At 28.5% G+C, this 26,655-nt stretch overlaps 1 protein-coding gene across 1 annotated transcript in view; it reads right to left on the reverse strand.

Annotated features, from left to right (window-relative positions):
- Window positions 1-24,956, reverse strand: part of LOC136979374 (histone acetyltransferase KAT6B-like) — a 139,350-nt gene extending 114,394 nt beyond the window's left edge. The window contains 1 exon segment of the mRNA XM_067275317.1: window positions 24,351-24,956. The gene's annotated coding sequence lies outside the window, so the exon portion shown is untranslated.
- Window positions 24,957-26,655: the final 1,699 nt, after the last annotated feature.

The following is a 26,655-nucleotide window of genomic DNA, read 5'->3' on the forward strand; positions in this document are numbered from 1 at the left end:
TTCAAATTTTCTTTTTAGTAAAACCTCACTAAATCAAACTGCACTAAACTCAAGCTGTTTACAAGTTCTAGCCACAGTATATTGTTTTCCATATAATACTGTCTCATTAAGTTGAAATTGTCAGTATTTTTAACTTTAACCTATGCACCTTCCATGCTTTGATAGGTTTATGATCTTCATTTTCTCTTATATTCTGTACAAATATAGATAATTAAGAAAACAACCACTATGATGTGCCGAACATCACACTATGTCATCACAATCTTGCATCGGCATCCTTTTACTGATATAGTATGTTACTAATATTCTGATTGGGACACAAAGAGGTGTCTTGACAACATACTCAAAAGCACCATAAACTGTATACAATTTTGTAATCATTCCAGATTCTTGAGTAACCGCTCAATAACAGAAAATTTATGGCCTTAGAGTTTAATATTGATTTTCTCAAATTTTCTAACTCAAAACTCTAATCTGGGATTTTATCATCCCATGAACTTCAATTTAATAAGTTTTACTGTACATGAAAAAATATCATTGAATTAATTCTTCACTAGTTAAGCATTCTAAAAAATATCTAAATGCTTCTGTATGATTTTCATTAAACCGAATATCTAAATAAAATAAACTATCTTCATCCCATCTCAATTACATTTGTTTTTGAATGAAAATATAACACACTTTCAAAGTCTTTTCACATTTAACAGAATCATAATTATTAACTTCACTTGTTCTTTCTTCACAGTTTAACAACATAGTTTTAAATCATTTACAACATATACATTAAAAACAAAATTAAAAAGTTATTAAGAATTAAAGTTAGGTGAGATTACAAGCTATCCCAAAGTTGAAAATATACAATTACAAATTATAACTTTAAAATAAAAATGACAATTTTTTTCTTTTTGCATTGACTGAATGTAATCATAAATGAGAATATGGAAAATTAATTATTGCCAATTTTTCATCAATTATTATTAATTCTGTTAGTAACAGAGTTAAATTTGACAGAGTAGATATCACAAATGTTTGAAAATCTGGATGATTTATTATATTTCAATTTGTCATGTCAACACAAATAGAATCTGGCATACCTTTTGTAAATTTTGTTTCAATTTGTAAAAAGTAAAAATTACATCATAGAAAAATCATAAAAATAAATTAATACAAAAGATGTTCTGTGTGTACCATCCTTGTAATCCAAAAAATGATTCTGGTAGACGATCATACAGCAATGGTTAGGAAATTTTCATTTATTTAATCAAATGCATTTCGAGTTGGTTTATCTCCCAACCCCTCTTCAGTGCTGTCAAAGAATACCAAATATGGTAAGGTTTCCGACAATATTAAACATCACGTAAATTGGAATACAACAATATAAAACTTACATATCATATGTTGGTACATTTTTAAAAATATTTTTCTATTTTTTAACATGAAGGTGTATTACATTCTCCATAACATAAAAATTTTTTTTGTGATTTAATACAATTTGATAAAAAATATATACAGTTATTCAATTTAGATGATTTATATAAAAACTTACATTTGCAGTGAAAGTGCATTGTTCCTAATGAAGGTGAAGATGAGTAAAAACTAAAAAGGCAGGCGTTTATCTGGTCTTGACCATGTTACAGTTTACTGACAAGTGCTGTAATGTTATCCAATACATTCTTGGCATTCCGAACATTGGGGTGTGCTTTAAACGATGTTTAGCGTATGGAGGTGTCCTCTATTAATTTGTACCATTGGGGGTTTATTGTCATACCATCAGAATTATTAATAAGATGCTCTTTAGAGTGTTTTCTAATTTCAATGTGTTCTTTAAATTTCCATTTGTATGGATCTTTCTCAGAATGTAAAATTTTGATATTGTTTTTATTAATTTGACAATTATTTTCTATTGTGTGGGTGTACCATGGGGAAGTGTTATGTTTAAGGCGGATAGCAGCTTCATGTTCTTTAATTCTAGTTTCTAATATTCGGCCAGTTTCACCAATGTAAATTTTCAAGTTATGACAGTTGCATTCTAGTCTGTAAACTGTTCCAACACTTTTAAGGATGTTTGTTTTGTTGTTGCATTGTTTATTAACATTATTATGGATAGAGTTGGATATTTTGTTGGTCAAAGATGGTGCCAAACTGATGTTGTCTTTTTTAAGGATTTTGTTACAGTTTTCAAAGATGTTTTTTATATATGGGAAGGGCTTATATATTTTGTCTGATTTGTATTTCGTGTTATATCTGTGTTTCCAATATTGTTTTTGCCATGCGTTTAATTTCAATTTGGGATAGTCGTTAAGTAAAAATTTAGTTTCTAACTCTCTTAATTTAATTTTCCGGCAATTATCATCTGATGTTCTTGTGTAAATGTTTTTTAGTTCCATGACATTCTTTTTTATATTTACCTTGACTATAAATGAATCAAATAGTTCTGATTTATATCAATTTAAGATATCAAATAAATGCTTATTAATTCTTTCAAATAGTACATATTTGTTGTAAATTCCTAAATTTCCCATTTTTTAAAGATTTTTGTTGTTTAGTTTACTACGAGATACATCATAATTAATTTTAAAGAGCTAATTGTTATGAAATTTAAATTATAAACTTAATCCAGAACAAAATTTACAGTATCTATTTCAATTATTTTATTTTTAACTTGTAACGAGAATAATGAATATAAACTACAAACTTGAGAATAATGTGAATGACCAGCATTACATTCAATATTTATCATCATGATAAAAGATCCCCCAACTCAAGCCATGGATCACTATCTTTTATTTACATTACTCATTTCAGTTATATGTCAAAGAAAAGATAATCATAAAAATTATAAACCTGGCAACTCTTCATTAAAAGTTACAATGTATCAGTTAGCATAATTTCAGGTGAATAACCCATGTTTATCTGTGTTTCAAAGATAATTTGAAAGGAGGTTCAGGTTATATGATGGGCTGGGCTGGATTATATGCCAATTTTAAATACCAGTCACAAAATCAGTTATGAAATTCTGAAGGTTATACATTATCATGGGTAAACTTATATACCACCTTGGATCCTGAAATTACAGTAGGCATACTTATTATATATTATATATATATTAATATGGGTGTAACAAAACAGTGCCAATATTTTAGAGATATAGATTCTGAAGTTAAAAGTAAACTTAAAATCATCTAGAAAACATTATTTAAATTTGCTTCGTTTTTGAGATTTGGTCTGCCAAAAACAGTACTTTTCAAATTCCTGCCACAATACTAACACTAGAGTTGTCAACCTATTAATGTACTTTGGTATTTCTTTTTACGCTTCTGTCAAAGAATTGAACTAACTAAATGTTGTCCAAGTTGGCCCTATTGTAACAAATGCAAACAGAACCTTATCAAGTTTAAGGTTTTTCAGTATCCACTTATTTTACAGTAAAAAAGTTAAGAAGAAAGCAAGAGTTCTTCAATGAAAATTTAATTTAAACATTTCATTTGTTACAAAATTAAACAAAATAATTTATAAGAACAGTTCAAAGTGTCCCCTGGAACACAGAACATCTTATAAAAACAATTAAAACTCAATACTTCAATTTCCATGTATTAAAAAAAAGAAAAAAATTTCAACATTTATTAAAAAAAAAAACCTGTTTCTACATACATCACTGTAACACAGAACTGGAAAATAAACTTGAGACTGACATATATATATGTCAGTCTCAAGTCCAAATATTATGAAGGTTGATGTAAGGAAGAGTATCAAGCAGTGAAACTTGTTCCAAAAATTCTTTAAATTTCAAAAGAATTTTAACCCCACAGACAACATATGGATTTGATGTCAGAAGACTGAGAAAGGGGCAAGCACTTTCCCATCATAAAGAATGAGTGAAACTAAAGAAGCAAGATAATAAGAACAATAAAAAATATATAAACAAACGTACTACACCTTTAAAGTATCCAGTAGGAAGTTTTTATTAGCTTAAAAACGTTTTCGGCTGCGTTAATCAGCCTTCGTCAGTTAAACGAATACCAAAAACGAACGAAATATATATATAAAAAACATTTTAAAGTAATGCGTTTTATTCAGATAAATGTACTAAAAGGTAAAAAATATATTTTCTTCAGTTTTCACAGTATTTTTGATCATAGAATATTTCTAAACAGAAGCACTCCCATGCTTTTATTTTTGGTCATAAAATACCAAAAAAAACTGTGAAAGCTAAAGAAATTTTTTCTTTTAGTTTTTAGTACATTTATCTGAATAAAAAGCATTACTTTAAAATGTGTTTTCATATATTTTTTTTTATTTTCTACTGTTAACACTGAACTGGAAAAGTCAAAAAATTCTTCTTAGTTTAGCATTTAATTTTATGTATATTGTTCTCTAAGATTGGTTTCGATTCAAAAAAAGCTTTGTCATTTAAATTTGATGTACTGAGTGATTAGTCCTCTCAAGTACTTTGATGATAGATTGCTACATTGAACTTAACTGCTTCTATAGCTTGCAAAATTGCTGATAAGGTTAATTGTTAGTGAAGATTAATATCTTTTAGATATATTTTTTATATTTTCTTAAAGATTAATGGTGTACTTTAGCTATTTGGAGGGATAACCATATTAATATCTTTACCTTTTGCCACTTCCTACTAAAGTTATGGATGTTACTATGGACTTCAGATCCTGATTTGTTGTAACAGAAGGACCATGTGATTCTTTGTCTTCACTTTTGTTCCCACGTGTAGGACGGAAAATAATGGTCACGTGTTGTAGCACCATCTGTTATCAGATTTTATTTACAAATTTTTTGCTAATTGTTAAAAATGTTTGCAAACTATTAAAAATATGCTGTCATTGGCAATACACGTTTGCAAAGTTTCAACTAGATCAAAAATTGGAAAGTAGATGAATTGACACTTTTTACCTGGACAAACAGATGGACAGAGTAAGTTAATAAAAAGCTTTAAATAAAGAAAAGAACCCTCAGTGATAGCAGCATCACAGGAAGAGAAGTAGTAGGCCTCATAAGAAAGTAAAGATCATATAAGAGGTGTTCAATAAATAACCAGCCAAACACAACAGCATGAAATAGAAACAATTTATTTCAACAATAATTGCCCTGAATGTTAAGGCACTTATCCCATTGTGACCAGGCTGTGGAGTCAGAGTGGGGAGGAATTTCTTGCCAGAGGAGTTGAAGTCAGGAAAAATGTGTCAAATCTGACTCCGGCATTTTAAATTTAATTTAGTTTTTTTGTTTAAATGAAAAAAAATTAGAGCAAGCATCAACTTCTCTGTCGATGGTCACACACTCTTGCTCTTTTTGGGTAAAGGTGAATATGGGTGTTTCCATTGGATGCTGGCATGCTTTGGCTCCAGATTGTAATGGAACACCATGTCTCATCTCCCATCACAATGCAATGAAGAAAACCATTACCATGTGAAGCAAAACACATCAGATGCTCCAATGACAAGCTCATCTGGTTGCTGCTCTGTTCTTTAGTGAGTGAATGTGGCACCCACTATGCACAAACCTTCCTAAAATGCAAAGTTTTGTGCACAACTCTGTGCACAGTACCAATACTCAGGTCTGCTGCAGCTGCAATGTCACAGACTGTTATCCATCTGTTCACTAGCATCAAGTCTTCCACCATTGCACATTCTACGGTGTGACTACATACTGTGAATGTTCCAGTCATTGGTCATCCTTCACGTTTAAATGTCCTTCCCAAAAATTTTTGGCCCACACATTCACCTGGGCAAGGCTTAGAGTGTATGGACCATACACCTGATGCATTCGCCGATGAATTGCAGTGAGTCCGCAACAAGGAACCTGATTACTCCACAGAAACTTTCTTTGGAAGCTTCCATTGTCCAACAGAATCACTTGGACAAATGACTGAGGCTACGGATGTTTGCCTTATATGGGGGTGTCACTTTGGTGCACTGTGCATTCACATGCAAATTTTCTGCTTAGAACTGCACTCATTGGCTGATTATTTATTGAATACCCATTATACAATGTGACTAGAAAACTAGATTGAAGGAAGTCAATGCAAAAATAACAAGAAAGAAAAACAATCAGAACCTAACTCCAGAAGGAGACAGAATCAAAAGAGTGCACAGCTTCAGATACCATGGCTCAATAGTGGATATGTGGAAAGAGAAGTAAATGGCTGAATCCAAACTAGATGCAAAAATTAGAAGATAACATCTGGAGTGTTATTTGATAGAAAGATACAAATCAAGTTGGAGGAGAAAGTGTACATAATAATTGTTCAACCAGCATAATTCATGATACACAGACCTTAACAGTAAAGAAGACTAACATAATGAAAGTAGCAGAAATGATGCTTAGATGAATGTGTGAAATAACAAAAGCTGATCAAATGAAAAAAGCAAGTACATTTGAGATACAGTTAAAGTAATTTATATTGCCAACAAAATACATGAAAAAATAATAATTGACATGGATATGAATAGGAATGAAAGTCATCTTGAAAGGCAAGTCACATCATGAAAATCAGAGAAAAGTGAAAAAAAAAAAAAAAAAAAAAATCAAGGATGAGGTGGATGGACATGTATCCATGAAGGAAAAGTAATTAAGGAAAGCTATGGATGTAAATCAAATACAGTGGAGGAAACTCAAAAACAGCAACTCTACAAAGTGAGAAAGATATAGAAGAAGAATAAAGGGACACTTGTAGTGAATGAACTGTAGTGACACTTGAGATCTACCATATCTGCAAAATCATATTTGGAAGGCAAAGGCAGCTCACTACAAATTTACAACCACACCTATGCATTTACTAAAAGAATATTTTTAATAACCAATGTTTTCAGCCTACTCCTATAGGTCATCATAAGGTTTCTTAAAAACCTGTTTTTAGAAATTGTTCCACAAATAGAACATTCCATTTAAATTTTAACCTTTGAAAAATTCTAAATACAAATTTAAATTGGAACAAATTAATTAAATAACTTATGAAAAATATAAGGTTAACAAGAAATAAAAATGAACTTAAAAATATACAAAGTTAACAAAATACAAATAAATATGTGAATAAGAAAGATATATAAAAAACTATGACAGTATAATACATAAGCCAAATATAATTATAGAGGGACATAATTTAGGAGTTATGTCCAAATCTTTTTTCAATGATGTATTTCCAAGCTGAAGGTAATGTGTTTGCATAGGCTTACCAGATGTCTCGCTTCGATGATGTGGTCCCTGAGTCCCAGCTAGTTTGTCATTTTGTCCCAGTTATTTGTAAAATTTTAAAAGTGCCAAATATACAAGAAATAGCTTCTGGAAGAAAACTCACCGAGTTCGGCATTAGCACAAGCACTTTCGACACATTTATAATCATCATCAGGTGAAATGAACGATTTTAACGATTCTGCATGTTTGTTTCGTTAAAATCGTTCATTTCACCTGACAACAATGATTATAAACTTGTCGAAAGTGCTTGTGCTAATGCTAAAGAAACTTTATTAATGCCGAATTCAGTGAATTTTCTTCCAGAAGCTATAAAACCTTGGCGCGAGTTTTTAAGTTTATTTTTGCTTATACAAGAAGTAATGTGCAGCCTTGGGTAAAACAGCAATTTGGCAACTAAAATATCCCATTACACTCACTGTTGCCAATCTAAATATTCTGTGTCCAGATCTAAGTACTTTTAATACTGTCTAGATGTTTTCATCCAAAATCTATAGCATATGGGCTAATAAATTTAGATGTTTTATTTTTTCATCTAGATATTTTTTCACAGAATTTATAATAGTATGTAGCCTATGAGATCCGGATGTTTTTTATTTCATTTTTTAGATATTTTGTTTCAATTAGAGTTGCAACACTGAAACTTACACTGGCACATCACTGTTCCGCATGTCCTATCTTAGTCAAGTTCAAATTGCTAGTCGGCATTTACGACTATTTTGTACTGTGCATTAAATTAATTTAATCTCCAAAATGCCAAAAAGAAACCATGTGTTTACTGATCAATTAAAAAAAAATTATCTGTTTTTGAAAAAAGTTTGTGATCGTATTGACAAAGTGAAATGTGAACAGTGCTTTTCAGAATTTTCAGTAACTCGTGGTGGGCATTCAGACATTAAAATCGCTTGAATATGTGCAAAACATAAGGCAAGCCTAGTAGCAGCAGAAGAAACTTCCTCAAATATATTGGCATATTTTAAAGATACTGATTTAAATTGCATTAAATTTCAATGCCATTAAAAATAACATAGAATTTTTAAATAAATATTAATAACTTCTTAATAATAAGGTATTTTCAGTTGTTATTAAAAATTGTTTTTAACTCATTGTTGTTTTTTTGTTAACAACTTCTTTATTTAGCCTTTTTAATCACAGGTATTTATCCTAGTAGGTTTTATTTTCTGTTGTGAGTATTTTTTCAAAATTGTCCCAGTTTGAGAAAAAAAATATTATGGTAAGCCTACATTTGCATCTCTTGCATTCAGGCACTGCTCTTTGATCTTGCTCTTCTAAATCTCTGTTTTTTCCATATCCATAGCAATGGTTGGAGAACATATCTTTTTAATGATGTCTGCTTCATACCACTTTATAACAGAGCCTTTCACCTGGGACACTGCCACTAAAGTTGTATTACGATGGCCTTTTTCAACACTACTTGTGTTCCTTCAGTCACACCATAAGGTTTCTTTTTGTAACTCCAACATATTCTTGTTGGATCCCTAACTGTTGATTTTCATAAGGTATTTTGTATACTCCAGCCTGTTCTTCTTTAGTATGTCTTTATTATTTCTCAGTAAGCTGTAAATATTAGGAGCTCTTTTGTAAACTATTCTCAAGTTTTTGTGAGTTGTAAGCTCATTTATAGTGCCTCCCAACCATCTGTTGTATGTAAATTTATTGATTGTATTCAATGTTTTTTGGAGACTTATCTCTGTTTTCTTCATAACTCCTGATGAGCCCTTCTACAGATGATGTTCTATACCCTAAAGTTGTAGAAATTTCTTTAATTTATTAATTTCTCTTAAGTGGTCCTGTATATTGAAACAATACTCCAGTAACCACCACCTTATAAGTTGCCGAGGGAGTTTTTAATTAAGAAAACTAACATATTTAAATATGTTGTGTTCTGTTCTATGGAATTATTTTTTGTTTGTCAGTTTAAACCTGAAAATGATCTATGGAATATATTGAAAACGTTAGTTTTCTTAATTAAAAATTCCCTCGGCAACTTATAAGGTGGTGGTTACTGGAGTATATATTTTTGCTGAGTACATTTATGTTCAATATTGAAACAATACAAAAAGGCTCTTCTAACCAGTTCTCTGAATGCAGAAGGTTTACACTTGTAAGGGTCATTAGACCATAATGGGATGTACAGAGGAGCATAAATTGGTCTTATATATACATCAGTATAATTACCTCCATTCTTAAACTGGATGTTAATGCCTAGGAAGTGTAGACAACTAGTGTTCTGTTGTCCTAGTTTTAGGTTTAAACTGTGCCTAGTGTTGTTAACCACATTCAAAAATTCCTGAGTCCTCCAGTTATTTCTCCACATTATGAATACATCACCTACATATCTTTTATAGAGTAAGATGTCTTCTGTGAAAAATCTGAGGATATCTTTTTTGAGATTACTTAGAACAAGTTTGCATAAAAGTCCTGAAATAGGACTTCCCATTGAGACCTCTTTCTTTTGTTTATACAACTTGCAATTGAATTTTAAAAAATGATTGATAGCAAACTAAAGTGGCTAACTCATTCATTTCATTTGGATAAGCAGATAACTCTGGTTTGTGTTGAATCATAAACTCAATAATTGCATAGAAGCTTGATTCCAATTTTATAGAAGATTACAGACTTTCAAAGTCCATTACCGTTCCTATTTCATCATCCATTAAATTCAAACCTTCTAATTTTCTTACCACCTTACTTGGTTCCAAATTCAATCCATGAAACATCAAATTTTTATGCTTTCTCTTTCTATTTGCATTTACACTATATGCATGCAGATATTCCTGGCTTAAGTCCAATTCAGTTTTAAAACAGCAAGATTAGTTTTTCCCAATGCACTAACATTTTAAAAATAACATATTATCAAAAATATCGCATAGTACAAAAATACAGAATACAAATGACAATTCCATTGATATGTTGACAATAAAAGGAAATTCCAGAACACACATTTTTAACTGTTCAGTATAATTAGAACAAATGTGGAGGAAGATGAAATCCGAGAAAGTAAACGAACCAAGAAGATATCTGAAAGTTTAAATTTTCAGCAAGAAAATGTAAAAAAGTTTTCCTTACAATGTGAATGCTTGATACATTTTCTGTCTTTCTTTAAACAATTCAATACGATTAGAATAGACTCTGCTTATTGTAATCATTAGATAATGTTATAAATTGATTAATGTTATCAAAATCAGAAGATCCCAAAACACAAGTTATAATACATTACAAAAAAATTCACTTATTGTAATCAAAATTTTATCATCATCATCATCGAGTAAATAGGCCCTTTTATTACTTTCTTTTCATGCTAGTAGTCACAACATGTGACTGATAACATATTATAAGTTATTAGTCTTAGCCAGTGCTTCAAATTATTTTAAAATTATTAGTTCACAATGCAATAATTTAATTGACAGTATTGGATATTGTTATTGGATTGGTACTGGTAACAATATTGGATGAAGCCAAACAACTACTGAACCAAATTGGGCCACACTACTGCTACTAACAATTATCAAATTCCAAGTAATTTGAAACTATAAGTATGCACCAGCTGCCATATCCTATTAAATTTATAATTAAATTAATATTTATCAAACAATCTAGAAAATTCTGAAAGAAAAGAATTAGCCCAGAGCAGAACTTGAAACAACAACTGCCACCCAATGTGTGAATGCATTGTCAGTTACGATACCCAGACTTCTGTCCAATCCTTTGCTTCTATTATAGACTAGGTGCTGAGTCATCCCCAGCCAGCACTGTGAATAACTAGTATGGTTATATAAATTAAATGTGTCTGAAAGATAAAAACTTACTCTTTAAAGCTGAAACTTTTTTTTAAAAAATTGATATTAAACTGAGCTTATTGAATGTTTCCAGCACTCTGATATAAACAAGAAACAAATGTTTTCAGAATTTTTCTGTGATAACAAATTTAATACCTCACAATAAATTAAATGTTTGGACATTAATGACATTAGGTAATGACATAATTGAAAAAAACAGACAGTTAGTTAATTTAAATGGAACTTGTACCAGAACGTCTTTCAAAAGTGACTAAATATTTTTCAATAAAAAAGCCAATAATGGCCCCTGAAAGAGGCCAAAAATGTTTTCTTTTCATTTATATCGGAAGTGTTGGAAATGTGCAAAAAGGTCAGTTTAATATCAATCTTTTACATCTGGACGTAAAGGATCAGAGTTCCATGTAGCGTAACTGGCAATGCATCTGCTTGATGGGCAATAGTTGTGAATTTGAGTCCACTCCAGGCCTATTCTTTTCTTTCAGGAGTTTTACAGATTGTTTAATAAATATTAATCTACTATATAAAACTGAAAAACCGGGCAGTCTCCGTCTTGGAAGGCAAAAAACGGTCACTAGCGGTACCCCTAGCTATTATTTAAATTAACAATAAATTCAGTTTTTTGCATTTTTGACTGCATTTTAGTAGAGTATGCCATGAGAATGTACATTAAGAAGGGATTTTTAAAATTCCTCCCATGAGGGAGAGGGTTAAGGATTACCCTGAAGAACTCAGCTTCTACTGTACTATTTTAGATGTAATTTTTTGCGTTTTTGACTGTGTTTTGGTAGGGTACGCCATGAGAAATTCAGTATATTATTATTTTTATTTGTAATATGAATTTATTATTTATACCACGTAATGACACTATTGCTGCTAGAACACCCACTAGGGAATATCCCGGGCTACTAGTTTAATTATAATTGTTAAATTTAATAGGAGATGGTGCTTGGCACTTAGCTCTAGTGCAAAATTACTCAGAATCTGATAACTGTTAATAGTGGTAGTGTGGCCCAATTTGGTCCTGTAGTTGTTTGGCTTTAATATAATCATCAGGCTTTGAGATGTTTTTATATGAATACTGGATAAATTATTAATTAATAACCCTGCAAGTTTTACATTTTAAAAAGGACTCTCTTCTCTTTATTACAAAATGCCAAAGTCCTTATTAACAGGCAAAATTCTATCCTCATTATAGACAACAGACAACAAGAAATTGGTCTATATCAGAGAAATGGCTCAATCTCTTAACATGTGTAAAAAGGAGCACCATTATTCTATCCAAAAAAACCTGCTGATCACAGCATTAGCAACATTTGCAACTGGAAATGATGTACAAGTACTTCTCAATGAAGCAAGTCTAATACACTCAATTAGGAACAGAACAAATATGAAACATCTGAAGAAACTAGAAATTTACAAATCTACTTTTCTGAATACCACAATAAATTAGAGATGCTGAGACACTCTCTAGGGCATGGAGGTCCATCTTTAAAATACACCTATAATTTTAAGTCTTTACCTTTAATTTCATTGGTGGAAAGTGCAGATGTCAACAATGACATATGCACTTTCTACCAAGAAAATAATTATTCCATTTTGTTTAAAGTGATGTTCAAATTTTCATATATATTTTTGACTGCTATTTTAACCTGAAGATGGCAATTTAAAAATTGTTCAAAACATTTGTTCTTGTTCTTATTTAGTAAATTGCTGGATATTACTAGTACTGTTTTATTATTTATAATTAAATCCACTTATTTAAGTAGTGAATAGTTATTAAAAAGGACACATTAAAACAGTTTAAATGTTAGGAATCAGTGAAACCAGATTTCCCTCTAAACATTATGTAAAGTAAGAGAAGATTCTTATCAGTCAATTATTGTTATCAATTTAGGTGAGTCCTAAAATGATTACAGTAAGTGGGTCTACTGTATTTTTTGTATATCCTAACAATTTATAGGAACAGCATTAGACTGGCAACAACATTTCAGCCTAGGAATATAATACCAAATAAAAGGCTTATATATATACATAAACCTCTAACAGATGTCCAAATGTCTATTGGACAGAATATACTTAGCATCTGGCATGTATGAGACTCAGCCTCTGTTGGGAACAAGTGAAGATTCTCTTGCCTTCTACAAAAAGGTAAATAATTATGAATTTTAAGAAACCTGTTCCTAATGAAATGAAGAAAAGCTAATAAAAATACTGACTTTTGTAAAGTATAATTGGAAGCTGTCATCCATTGTATTCTTAATAAAACACCTACACTAACAAAATAGATTTTATCATCTAAGAATTTCTCTTTGTGCCAAAAATTATCTTCCTGAAGCATCTTGTATTTAACAATTTGAAAACTATTCATAAAACATGACTTTTAGAAATTATAATAAAGTTTATTCTGTATTCAAAAAAGTTATTAATGTAACAAATAAATTATAATCAGGCAATTATTGTAGTATACAATATCCAATTTTATTTCAGTGTAACAATGAAATAAAATTAAAATATTTAACTAAATTTATTCTTATGTAAATTTTAACTGATTAAAAATTTTCTTAGAAACTAAAAATAAATTTTATGACACTCATTTAATGAATATAAAACCACAAGATAAATTCAAGGTCAAATGTTCTAACCATTATTAATAAAGAACAGATTCAGCTTGAATAAAGTTAAAATTATAATCATATTTGCAGCACAAATTGCTTTGTATCTATCAAAATTTCTAGTTATAAATTTAACTACATAATATTTTATCCAATCCATATTAACATTTATTTATTTATATTATTTAAAATTAAAAACTATAATAGAATATAATATATCCATCTGCTCATGATGCTTAACTAAAGATAAAATATTTCATGCAGCTTAAGTAAGTTTTATCTTGAAAATTAAATTTTCATATAAGTAAAAACATCTTTTCAGACAAAATTAGTGATAGTGATCTATCTAAAATTTATTCACTCTTCTAAATGCCAAGAATTTGCTTTTTGTCTATATAATTTTTTGTCTGACATTTAAATAATTAAAAATAAGATCAAATAACAAAAATATTAATATTTGAAAGTATTGTACAACTATGATGAAATTTTCATAGTGCTAAACACTCTTAAGTTTTCTAATTAAATCATTCTTAATATTATTTTCTTTTTACATTTGTATGAAATTTTCTACAGTCAATAATTATTTCAATAGCTTATTTCTGATATATTGTCATTAAAAATGAGAGAAATATATAATAATTAATCATCACCACAAATTCAAACAAAACCATGACTTGATGTGAATTATTACCATCAAAGTACAAATTAAAACTACAAAATTTGTTCATAAAAATTTTTTACCAATGACTTGCTACATTATATAATAATATTGGATTGCAGAAATTTAACCAGAGTAAAATTAAAATTTTGAATTATGTAAATGAATGAAATGGTAATTAAATACAATATATCTGTAAAATTTTAATCCCTTTAAAACTTTACTTTATATTAAGTTTTTCTATTTAAATGAAATTATATGAATAAAATCATATCATAATGGAATTTTACACAAATGTCAAAATTTTGAAGAATGCAAATAAATTAAAATACAATATTCTATTAAATTTTATAAGCACAAGTAATATTCCTTCAGAGCTAGAACTAGTTTAGAGTAAACAACATTTTAACAGTTTTCTCAGCAACACTCCTATTTCTATAAAGCTGTAAAAAATATAAAAAAGGTGTAAAAACATTGCTTTGCTTGAACTCTCAGTTTGAACCAACGAATTATATAAGTTTAAAATCTGAAGCAGACCTCTGAAAGGGATCAAAAATGTTTGTTGGAATAAAGTGGACTTTTGCTAGAAAAAAAAATGTTAAAAAGGTGTTGTTTACTCTATATTTCTGAAAAATTAACATTTTTGAAAAACAAGAAATATTAATACATACCAAAAAGTAAAAAAAAATTGGAAATTAGACTCTTCAAAATTTTAAAGATAAATTATTTTGTTTTTACTTAATGTAATTCTATTTCTTTTGTTCAAAAAAAAAAGAAAAAAGAAAGTATAGTGAATAATTCTATTAGTAAAAAAATAAAATGGCATCAATCATTCCACATACCAAAGAGATCCTCCAAAAATAAATAGAAATGAATCCTTTTGACAAAAAACAAATTAATGTAATTACATATCTTAATATATCTTTGAAATTTAATAGATTTAGCAATAACTACTAGTCATATCTTGCACTAAATATTGACTAATTATTATTTAAATAAAAAATAAATACAGAAATATAAAGTTTTACAGTTGAGATTGAAGTGCCAGCAAGAAAGTCACATGAATAATTTAGCAGTTAAGTAATCAAAATATTAACCCTTTCAACTATTATTTCATTTCATGCTGAATCTAATATATATAAGCTTGTATATAATAATACACAAACACCTAATTACTTGCTGAGCTTGCTGATTCCTTTATTTTCTAACGTTTTCAACCTAATTTTTATAGGTCATCTTCAGGAAAAAATTTATTACATTTCCAAATTCGAATATAAAGCTTTCGAATGCTCGCGACACTTAAAACTTTTCGAATCTTTACAAATTTTAACGGTTTAAATAATAACGGCCTTACTGAATTTTTGATAGAGCATAATCCAGGGTTGGCGGCGCATGTTGAGGACTTGAATGGACTTGCGGATTTGATGTGCTATCAATCATTTTTTGGATTTGATGGGGTGACATACAAGCAAAAGAAAGGTGTCCCGATGGGAAGTCCCATGTCGGGACTCCTATGCGAGTTAGTAGTACGTCAACTAGAAAAAGATATCCTAAGATCATTTGAGGAGTACATTGTAATGTACAAGAGATATGTGGATGACGTATTGATAATTTGGAAGGATGAACGAAAGATTGGAGATTTTTTAATTGCTATGAATGACAATCCGCATGGGTTACAGCTAAAAATGGAACAAAAAAGCCATACGCAGCTCCATTTTCTGGACATAAATATAAAATTTAGAAGAGGAGATATACAAACTTCAGTATATTTAAAACCCACGCTTGCGCCCCTATATATACCGGCGTGGTCTAATGATCCGTTCAAATATAAGATGGCAGCGTTTAAAGCGCTTATTAAAAGGGCGTACGTATATTGCACAGATGTACGAGATCAAATTAAGGAGATTGACAGAATTAAAAAAGTGGCGAAACAGTTAGGTTATAAAGAGAACGTAATAGGAGGGTTAATTAAGAGTTACAAACAGCATAGACACAGAGGATTTAATAGAGAGGATCGGATCAGCAAGTTCACGTACGACAGAAAAATGGAAGGAGTGATAGAAGAGTTATGTAGATATAAAGACACAAAAATGATTTATAAAAGAGCACCAAGCATATACAGATTACTTAGAAATGATAAGGACGCAATGAGAATGCAGGATAAGGCGGGGGTTTATAAGATTCCATTTGAGAACGAGCAATTAGCGGTAACAAAAGAATATATTGGAGTAACTAGACGTAATTTGGCAACACGTATAAAAGAACACAAATATGATGTAAAAAAAGGGCACAATAACACCATTTTGGCGATCATGGGACAAGAGGAAGGAGCGAACGTAAAATGGGATGAGGCGAGAATAGTAAAGGCAGTCCATTCACCTACGATTGCGTTAGGGATGGAAAAAGTAGAAATATATAAGAGTAAGGTGGAAAACAAATGTTTAAATGCAAAAGACGCAAATAATCTTCCAACGGCATGGAAATACATAATAGAAAAAGAAATGGGATTAAAAAACCCGTAGAAAGGACATGGCAGCTTTAACTAGTTTAATCTACTTTTGATACAATATTTATTTATTTATTTATTTATTTTATGTTTGTTGATTAGTAATGATTTTAATGTGTTTGTAATTGGTTTAATGTTTAATCCGTTATTATTTAAACCGTTAAAATTTGTAAAGATTCGAAAAGTTTTAAGTGTCGCGAGCATTCGAAAGCTTTATATTCGAATTTGGAAATGTAATAAATTTTTTCCTGAAGATGACCTATAAAAATTAGGTTGAAAACGTTAGAAAATAAAGGAATCAGCAAGCTCAGCAAGTAATTAGGTGTTTGTGTATTATTATTGGTAAATCTGCTGAGGAAGTAAGGATTGTAAGCTTGTATAACTAAACTTTTAAAATTTAAATCTGTAACTTCTACTAAAACTGATGGGTTCAACTATGACTAAACTTTCATTAGTAATCTTTTTAGAATGTAAGTAGTATTCTTTAAGCCACTTAGATTCTAAAAATTTATCTAATTATTAAGAACTACAATTTATGAAAGATCTATTATTCAAACAAGAACAGAACTATTTCTGATTTTGCAATGGCAGAAAGCAGAAGAATGTTTGATAAATTATTTTACTATAAACAACTTTTTTTAGTTCATGGTATTGTATAATACTGTAAATATATTAAAAGGATGGATAAGATTTTTATATAATGCTTAATTGATATTATACAATACCTTTAAAACAGATATAAAATATAGAATAAGCTACATTTTTTACATTACTTCTTTTATTGAGAATAATGTCATAAAAACAGTAAAAAATTTGTATATCAATTAATAATTTAAATTTTAGTAATCTCATTGGAAAAAACAAACAATTTTTGAATTTAGTTAACTTAATTTCTGTCATATTACTAATTAATGACTATTACAAAAGTATCACAAACTGCAGTAATTTTTCAAAAATTAAAGTGATAATATATCATGTGATTAACAGTGATATCATTTGAAACTGCCATGTGATTTAATGAAGTCATATCCTGCACTAGTAATAAAAAGAATATATGGTAAATTCACCACTTGATAACTGTTTTAATACTTTAAAAAAGTTACAGAAGCTGCTATCAAATTGGCTTCTAAAATAATATAAGAAAATTGCTAAAATAATTTTAAAATGATTATTAACATACATAAGCAGTGGCAGCTCGACTTCTAATATGGTAGGTGCTGTTTGTAGCACACCTAATTATTTTGATTTTGTATAACAGGTTTGATTGGCACTGGTTTTGATAAATATATTAATATCAACTTAAAATGAATTAACCAGTGTCAATCAAAACATATATGCAAAATCTAAGTGATTTTATTAGGGTTACATGCCAAGCACACTCCTGAGACAGTACCCCATATCAGATGCTATGAGCCACTGCTATATATAAGAAAAGTCAAATTAAAGATATTAAATGCTTAAAATTGTAGAAGAAATCAAACTCACAAGCTATAAATTAAAGTTATGAAAAACATTGTTAATAAATAGTTAAGACATGAATCACTCATCTTAAAGTATGTATTATACACAAAGTGGAATAAATTAATAGACAAAAGATATAGTATTCTTAAATATGTTATTAAAATTTATAAGCAGGTTTTCTAAGGTGTGATTTAATGATGCTAACATTACATTTAGGGATTATTTCCATTTTAAGCTTTACTAAAAAAAAAAAGTAACAACAACATTGTAAAATGCTACAAACATAATTAACTATTATTTCTAAAATATTTATTTAATTCTATTTTTGGACATTAACTCAAACAATTTTAGTTTTAAGACAAATCTCACAGTTATAATCTGTATTATTAGTCTTCTTAATTAAAAGTATTATCAAGAAATTATTTTACACTAATAAGAATTTTAACATTTTGGAGAATTATTCAATATTAAAACTATTAAACTCACAAATGAAAGATCTATATATAGTAAGAAAGAATAAATAATTTACTTGTATAAACACAAGAAAATACTAGCTAGCATATATAAAATTGCTAAAATTTACATTATACAACATTGTATGTATAATGATACATGTATGATACATTCTACATGTGGATAGGAAAGTACAGTACATTGATCACAATGAACCAGAAAGAAAAAAAATCTTTTAATAGAAGAAAGGCAATAGTGAAAGTCTTGCAAATTTATTGCTTCTTTGACAGAAATTTTAAAAACTTGTAACTGAAAATCTTTAAATTTTCAGATACACACATTAAATAAGTGAATAATATAGAAGATATCAATATATATTTAATTTAATAAATTAGTTATTTTGCTCATGAGATAGAATGAATTATTCACACAATGACAAAGTGATTAAAAATACATACATTAATAACAGTTTTGAAATATTTTGAATATATAAATGTTTATTAATGCAAATTTTATATCTTTTCCTTATTTAAATTACTTTAATTTTCTTTTAAATTGAATATTAATGAGAATAAGACCAGTTTTGTTACTATTTATCCCATCAATCCTATTCAACAATGGATACTCTATGTCGTCGTAATTTTTAATGACGTTCGAGAAAAGAAGAAAGAACAAGCATTTGTTTTCATCAATCTGGCAAGGATACATTTGACATACAATAAGGCAGAAAACATTGAAAAATAAATTAATGCAGTTTTCGTTTTCAGTGTGTCTTCATTATTTCTGTTGCAATCCTATGATGAGACGTGTGGATATGGACTATAAATCCATTTGAAGATCCATCTTTTTTTTTATGGCTTTGTATTACTGTCAGCATACACGATGTGATTCTATGGTGTGTTTTATCAGTTTACATACATAATTTTTTTTTTAGCTTTCAATTAAGACTATATTAAATTTTGAATATTAGAGAGATGACTTGCAATCGAATATTAGATAATCAATAAAAATATAACAGAATATACAGGAAAAATTGTAATGACTATAAACAAACATTTTTTGGAAAAATCAGATAATAAAAATAAATTTATCATCTGATTTTTCCAATCATATACTAATACCTATCATATCCTAATATTTGAAAGTATATTAACAATGTTTAAAAATGTGACTGTTTATTAAAAATAATCGTATAATTTTAAAAAACCTTACAAAATGTTTTATCTTAATTTTAAAGATTACAGTTTTTATTGGCTTGAAATTTTTATTTGAAATAAACACATTTGATCTGAAGAAAAAAAACATGTTTTATTATACTGAAAACACAAAAAATTCTTTTTTCTTATAAAAACACTAAACCACACCTTAATCTAGTAGAGAACAAAACTTTTAATGTTCAACCTTATTTCAAGGTTATTTTCTTTTCAAATTATTCAACGGTCTTTTTCTTATTTTGTTAATTTTTAGAATATCAAGATCTTAGAAATCATTTTCTAAAATTTCAAAAAGTTTTTTTTTTTAATTTTCAAATGATTTAAAATACATTCTGTTTCTGAAAATGAACAAACCATGAAATGAAAATATTTCTGAAAGCAAATTATCTTTAGGCATAATTTCACATTAAATAGATAATTTCTTTTGATATATTTTAATTTTATTATTTGAGAATAATTGTAAAGTTTGAAACAGATAAAAGGCTTTTTAGATTAAAAACAATCATTTTTTTAATTACTAAAAATTGTCATTATATTTATATAAAGAAATATTAAGATGATAAGATATTTTTTAGAAAAAACTGGAGTTAAGTTATATATTATGTATTATCATATACTTTTACTGTATTAATATTTAAGGAGCTTGTACAATTTTTTACATAGCATTATATACCAAGATCATCATATAGGATTTATATAATGTTTTGAATAAAATTTAAAAAAAAAAATATGTAGATTTTCTGAATCATTTTGAAATTTATTTAAGCTTATTAAACAAACTAATTTAATACTCTTGTTTTATGAAACCACATATATTTCTTTACATTATCTATTCATATATGATAAATTATGTATAATTTTTTTTTTAACATCATGTAAATATCATCAAAATTACAAAATTAAAGTAATTATGAAAAATTATTTCTGTTTAGATTTTTGCAGATTGCTTTTTAAACATTTCTTTGAATTTTTACTATACATCTAAAAAATTTAAGACGTGAATTTTTAATTAATTTCGGATAAATAAAATTCATAAAATATTTATTTATAGTGATAATTAAATTAATTTAATGAATAATTACATAATGTGTGTTCCAGACTAAAATAGCACTCAGTTATTTTGCATCATGTGTTCATAAAGGAGGCAATCGTTCTGTTATTCAATTATAAACAGTATCTAAATGAAACAGTTCAGAAATATATAGTAAAAGAGTTTATGCTTATTAATAAAATATAAAAATGAAAAAAATCATTGTAATATAAAGGAAAAATTCTCATTTTTGTTAAAATTAAAATTTTATGTTTTTGTAATAGTTACATAATTATGTACTGTATTTTATTGCACCTAAGATCCCATTTCAGCACAAAATATTTAGGAAAAAGTATTTTATGTATTTTAGCTGTCCTGCATAGGTATATAAGATAACTGACACAATTATGCATAAATAGATAGTAACATGTTTTAATATTAAGAAATAGTGACTGTTTAAATTTTAAGAGTTGGATGCTTATGATGAAATATTGATTGATAATCATCACACATTATCTGCAATATTTACAATAATTCCTTTTTAAATAATGAAAATTAGACTAATAATAATAACTTTAATTAAACAACATTTTTATTCAAGAGTTGGGTTAGATGGTTGGTACCTGTAGCTTACTTAAGGCCATCTGGGAGATCACATCACATATAAGATGCAGGGGGATTGTTTAAGCTGCCTTATTTTGGACAAATGTTGCATTTTATATGCCATAAAATACAGCAATTTACCTTCTCCCAAAAGTTTATTTCACATAGAAATTTAACAATATATACTATTCTATTCTAGTATAAATATTTCTTATATTAGAAATAACTATGTTAAAGCAAACAAATTTATATTTACAAAATTTGTCTAATATAGTTAAAAGTATAATATTATAACATGGATATACGTTTGCAAAAAATTTTATAAAAAGTTCAATTGCATCCAGTCTATAAAAATGTTAGAGATAAAATCAGAATATTTAATTAGTCAATAAAAGAAGGTTTTTATAAACGATTTCCAATTAGAATCTTCAGCCACATACAAATATAATTTCAGAAAGAAATATAGATATGGATAGTCAAAGAATAAGAATTTATCCATTAAAAGAATTACCCTTTTTAACTCACTTGAGAAGTAATTCACTTTTCCTTATTAAAAAATATTGAATCTATTAAATATCAATAATTGATGTTTCATCATTGAAAATATTCAAATCAATTATATATTCATTGTCTTCAAAATCATTAATATTGTGTTAAATAAAATTTAGTAAGGAGAAAAGGATAAATTTTATTTAAACTTTTTGTAAAAAATATAATAAAATGTATCTAATTTTATTTAAATATTTAAAATATATAGTCTATAGCCTTATATTTTAATTTCTCTAATACAAACATTACTGAAAACAATTGAGTTGTATAAAACTACAAAATATTTAATTTTGTACTATTTCATACTACCCAAAAACAAAATGACTTTTTTACTTTACTTCACATATCTAGTAAAACACTTTACTTCAATTGCAATCCAAAATCTTAAAAGCAGCACATTTTATAATTACTATTTATAAAATACAAAATGCTAACTAATTAAATCAGCATATAACTTAAATTTTTAGGTTACAAAATTTCGTACGCAACATTCTAGGCCTAGGTAACAAATCTTAATTGCAATAAAAATTTTTTGATTGGGAATAAAACTAAATTAATTATTAAACTCATTAAACAACACTAAGTTTCTAGTTTAGGAAGAAAGATAAAGAAAAAATTATCCATTAAAAAAGAAAATATATTTCTTTCACAAATAAGATTATAGCCAAGATCCTAATATTTAATCGGTAAGCCATAGAGTATCATTACGGCGGCAGATGATGTACATTATCAGCATTCTCTAGCCATCTTCCGATATAACCAGGTATCATATAGATAAGCTTACTTCCTGGATGTTTGGAGAGTAAAACTAGGTCTACTCTTAATTGACATTCATCCCTTCTACTTTTCTACCGATTAACACTTCGTAAAAAACGAGCACGCTTAATTCAAATTCAATTTCACCGAAAGTTAATTTACGTAGGAAAAAACTACTTTATCGAAAATAAAAATAAGAGCATTTTATTAAAATTGGATAATTAATTATTCAGAATTTAATTATTAAACAATTGCATTTTTTTAATACGAGTCATTCCAGTTATCTTTCGGTAATAAAAACCACGGCAAAAATTTTAACGCTTAAAAATTCGAAAATAAAGAACGATTACAGTTAGTCCACACAGGAAAACCATAAAATCAACCACAGACAACCAAATAGCATTGTGCTAACCCTAATAGTTCTCATAGTTAATTGATCTATATAAAAGCTAGTTGTAGTTAACATTAATAAAATACGATTTAGATAAATTTACTTTAATATAAAATAATAAATTTCTAATTAATCAATTTTAATTCAATTTAAACTAAACAAGAACTAATAGGCAACACCCAATTAAAGACAAGCATGCAGAAGAGGCCAAAACATAATTTAAAACTATAGGCCTTATAAAATCATATCTTAAGCTAAATACTTAAGACTACTTCGAAATTTTTTTGAAATTTCTAAAACAATTAAAACACACATAGGCCTAGGAGTGGAAGTTTGTAATTTGTCAAGAGTAAACAAACAGGCAAATAAATGATTATAATTATTTAATAATAGGTAATAAATACTTAATCAATATAAAAGTAAAATGATAAACAACAGATATAAGCATATTTGCAGTTATCGAGTGTATTTAACAGCAAACCACATCATCATAGGCCTATAATACAATTACAACAATTTGGCCTAAGTATATTAAAATTGTTTGTCATTACAAATGTTTACGCGACTTATATATTTTAAAAGACGATTGCCGTGTGTACGAGGAGGACGAATAATTGTGGTTTAATGTGCCTATTATAAGTATTTATTAAGTAAAACATTAAGTGTATTGTAAACATACTGAGTATGCATTAGGCCTTTCTGCTTATTTGCAAAGGTTAGAAAATGCCACGGGAGGAGAAACGGCGGTCAAATTCGTGCGTGATGGCGTTATCGATATTAAAATTGTATGAAAATCGGTTATAAATTAGAATTGGTGCGATTTACTTAGGCCTAATGAGATTGCGGCGTCGGTAGAAATTGATAAAAAGCACGGCCGTCGGTTCATAGAACTGGGTGAATAAATTTAGATACTTACAGGACGTGCCGCATTGCTTTAACCGAAACTTTAGCGAACAATTTAAAATATCTTTACATTTATGCCGAACCCACGGAGAAGAAAACAACAAAATGGCGGACAAAGACCAAACGATGATTATGAACTGGAAATTGGTACACAATTCATATACGAATTATTAATAACACTTACCTTTAATTGTTTACATATAAAAAAAATATCCAAAGTAGAAATTTAATCTCGAGACGAATGGATTAAATTTTGAACCAATTGATTTTATTAAAATTTCACTTTTTTTCAAATTGTCGAATGCAGGATATCAATGATTATGACGTATAAAAAAACTGATTGTACATTGTATTACACCGACATTTTAGTTGCGCACTTAACATTTTTTAAAACTAGAAAATCGTCACTTTTGGGGTGTTTTAATGTATTTAGTAGAGTGGCGATGATTTTTTCACTCTCTTTTTATCCGATTTTCAGATAATAAATAAAAATATCCCGTTAGTCGACGTAACAAAAGGACGACACTCATGTAAATATGGCCGAACGGTAGACATCGAAATGAACCCATCCGAGTTGGGAGAATTTACACCAAACCACGTTAATCACGTAACGTTTTAATCGTTAGATACTCGTCGTACGGGTCGGAAATTAAATTTCTGGATACTTTAAACACTCAACTTACTTCTGCATTCGGCAACGCCGTTTTAACGACTATATAACGATTTATAAATAATCGTCATTATTCCCATGTTTTCCAATATCTCCCATAAAAAGACATTGTAACAAAGATAAATTGCTACATCATATTTGATTGGCTTCTTTGATTTTTTTTAGTGACTTGTGATTGGTGGTTACTCGATCTACCGTGTAAGGTATCATTTCTATAGATAATAGCAGGTTGAGTGACTCCCTCTTTTGACAACTCGGTAAGATAAAACGGATCATTAAGATATAATAGATGAACGTACACAAGTACACATGTGGCATTTACTTATTTTTCTATCTACCTTGCCCGTGTAACGGCTAATTGTTTGCTCACCTTTCCTCTTCCTCGTCAAATCTGCCCTTTAAATCCTAACTTTGCCTTCCAAATTTGATCGATAGACCTTCAAAATTGTTAAAACTTCTTTCCCTTTCATTTTTAATACAGTTTTGAATTTAAATTTTCGCTTCTAACGGTTCGTTAAAATACAATTTTCCTAAGTCAATTAAGTAATTGACCTTCGGCCCTCGGGTGTGACTGATAAGCAGTCCTCGGGCCCTACGACAGAGGGACATTTACGGGACCCGAAAACTTTTTCACGTATTTTTAAATTTTATTAATTTTACACTGTTTTATTGATGTATCGGAGCCTCGGAAATGTAAACGGTGGGACTTCCCAGAAGTGTCGGGGGCCTTCTTCTCCACCGAATAACGTTAAATTTCGAAGTGCGAGGCCCTAAAGGCCACTATATCGTAGTTCCAAATCTAAAATATATAAATTAATAGAAAACAGGTATTAATCCGAGAATGTTGTTTAGTAGAATTCTTTGTAAAGACGCTAGAAAGGAGGGAGAATGAATTGATTGCACAATAATAATAATGAGTAATCCTGCGAGTCTCACTCTAACTTAATCTATTCTATCTCCAATCTCATCCTATCAGTTTTCTTTAACTTATTACTTGTTTGATGTTGTACAAATGCGATAATGCCATCGTCTCTACCCGTCCCAGTCATTTAATTATCGTAAACGATATAATTATATTTTTTTATTTTACCGTTGATTCGAATAATCCGCGCGTTTATATATCGTCCAATTATGCCGATACAATATATAATTTAAGATATTTTTTTCTTTATTCTAATTCAAGCTATCATTAAGAAGGAGTGCCTTGTTTGATTATAGTTATACACGATATAAATTAAGAAATTTTCGGAAAAATAAAATCTGATTGAATTGAAGATAGAAAGTGGATTAAAATTTCTATTCACATTTCATTTCTTATTTGGTATTTTTATTTAAAAATAAAAAAAATAATAATAGAGTGGCTGTTCGGCTTCTCCGCATTACAGTTTCTTAATTTAGCATTTAGAGGATGAATTGGTTTTCGATGTAAACTTTTCTACTTCCTTTTCTCCTACAGTTCGATTTTATTTTTATTTTTTAACTGTTTTTTAATTAATTCGCTTTATTTTTGGTCACGCGACATCAAAATGTTTACGCCGATGAGGCGAATCATTGTTAATTAAATAATCGCAACAATAATTTATAAAAATACTATATTAAGACTTAACTAAGAGCGATAACCATCAAGATAACACCAATATCTAGGCCAATAACGCTTTACTACGAATAGTATTTTAGATTATAGTTATGAATGGAATTTTATTGCTGGTCAGTTCGGAATACACGCGTGTCATTTATGGATTCTGAACGAGGCGACAATAAATTAACTTTTTTATTGCTGCGGGAGCACTCGCATAAACTCTTGTTATTTCGCCACGAA

This window comes from Centruroides vittatus, unplaced genomic scaffold (assembly GCF_030686945.1).
Source record: "Centruroides vittatus isolate TY-2023 unplaced genomic scaffold, ASM3068694v2 contig_620, whole genome shotgun sequence".
In the NCBI taxonomy this organism is placed as follows: Eukaryota; Metazoa; Arthropoda; class Arachnida; order Scorpiones; family Buthidae; genus Centruroides; species Centruroides vittatus.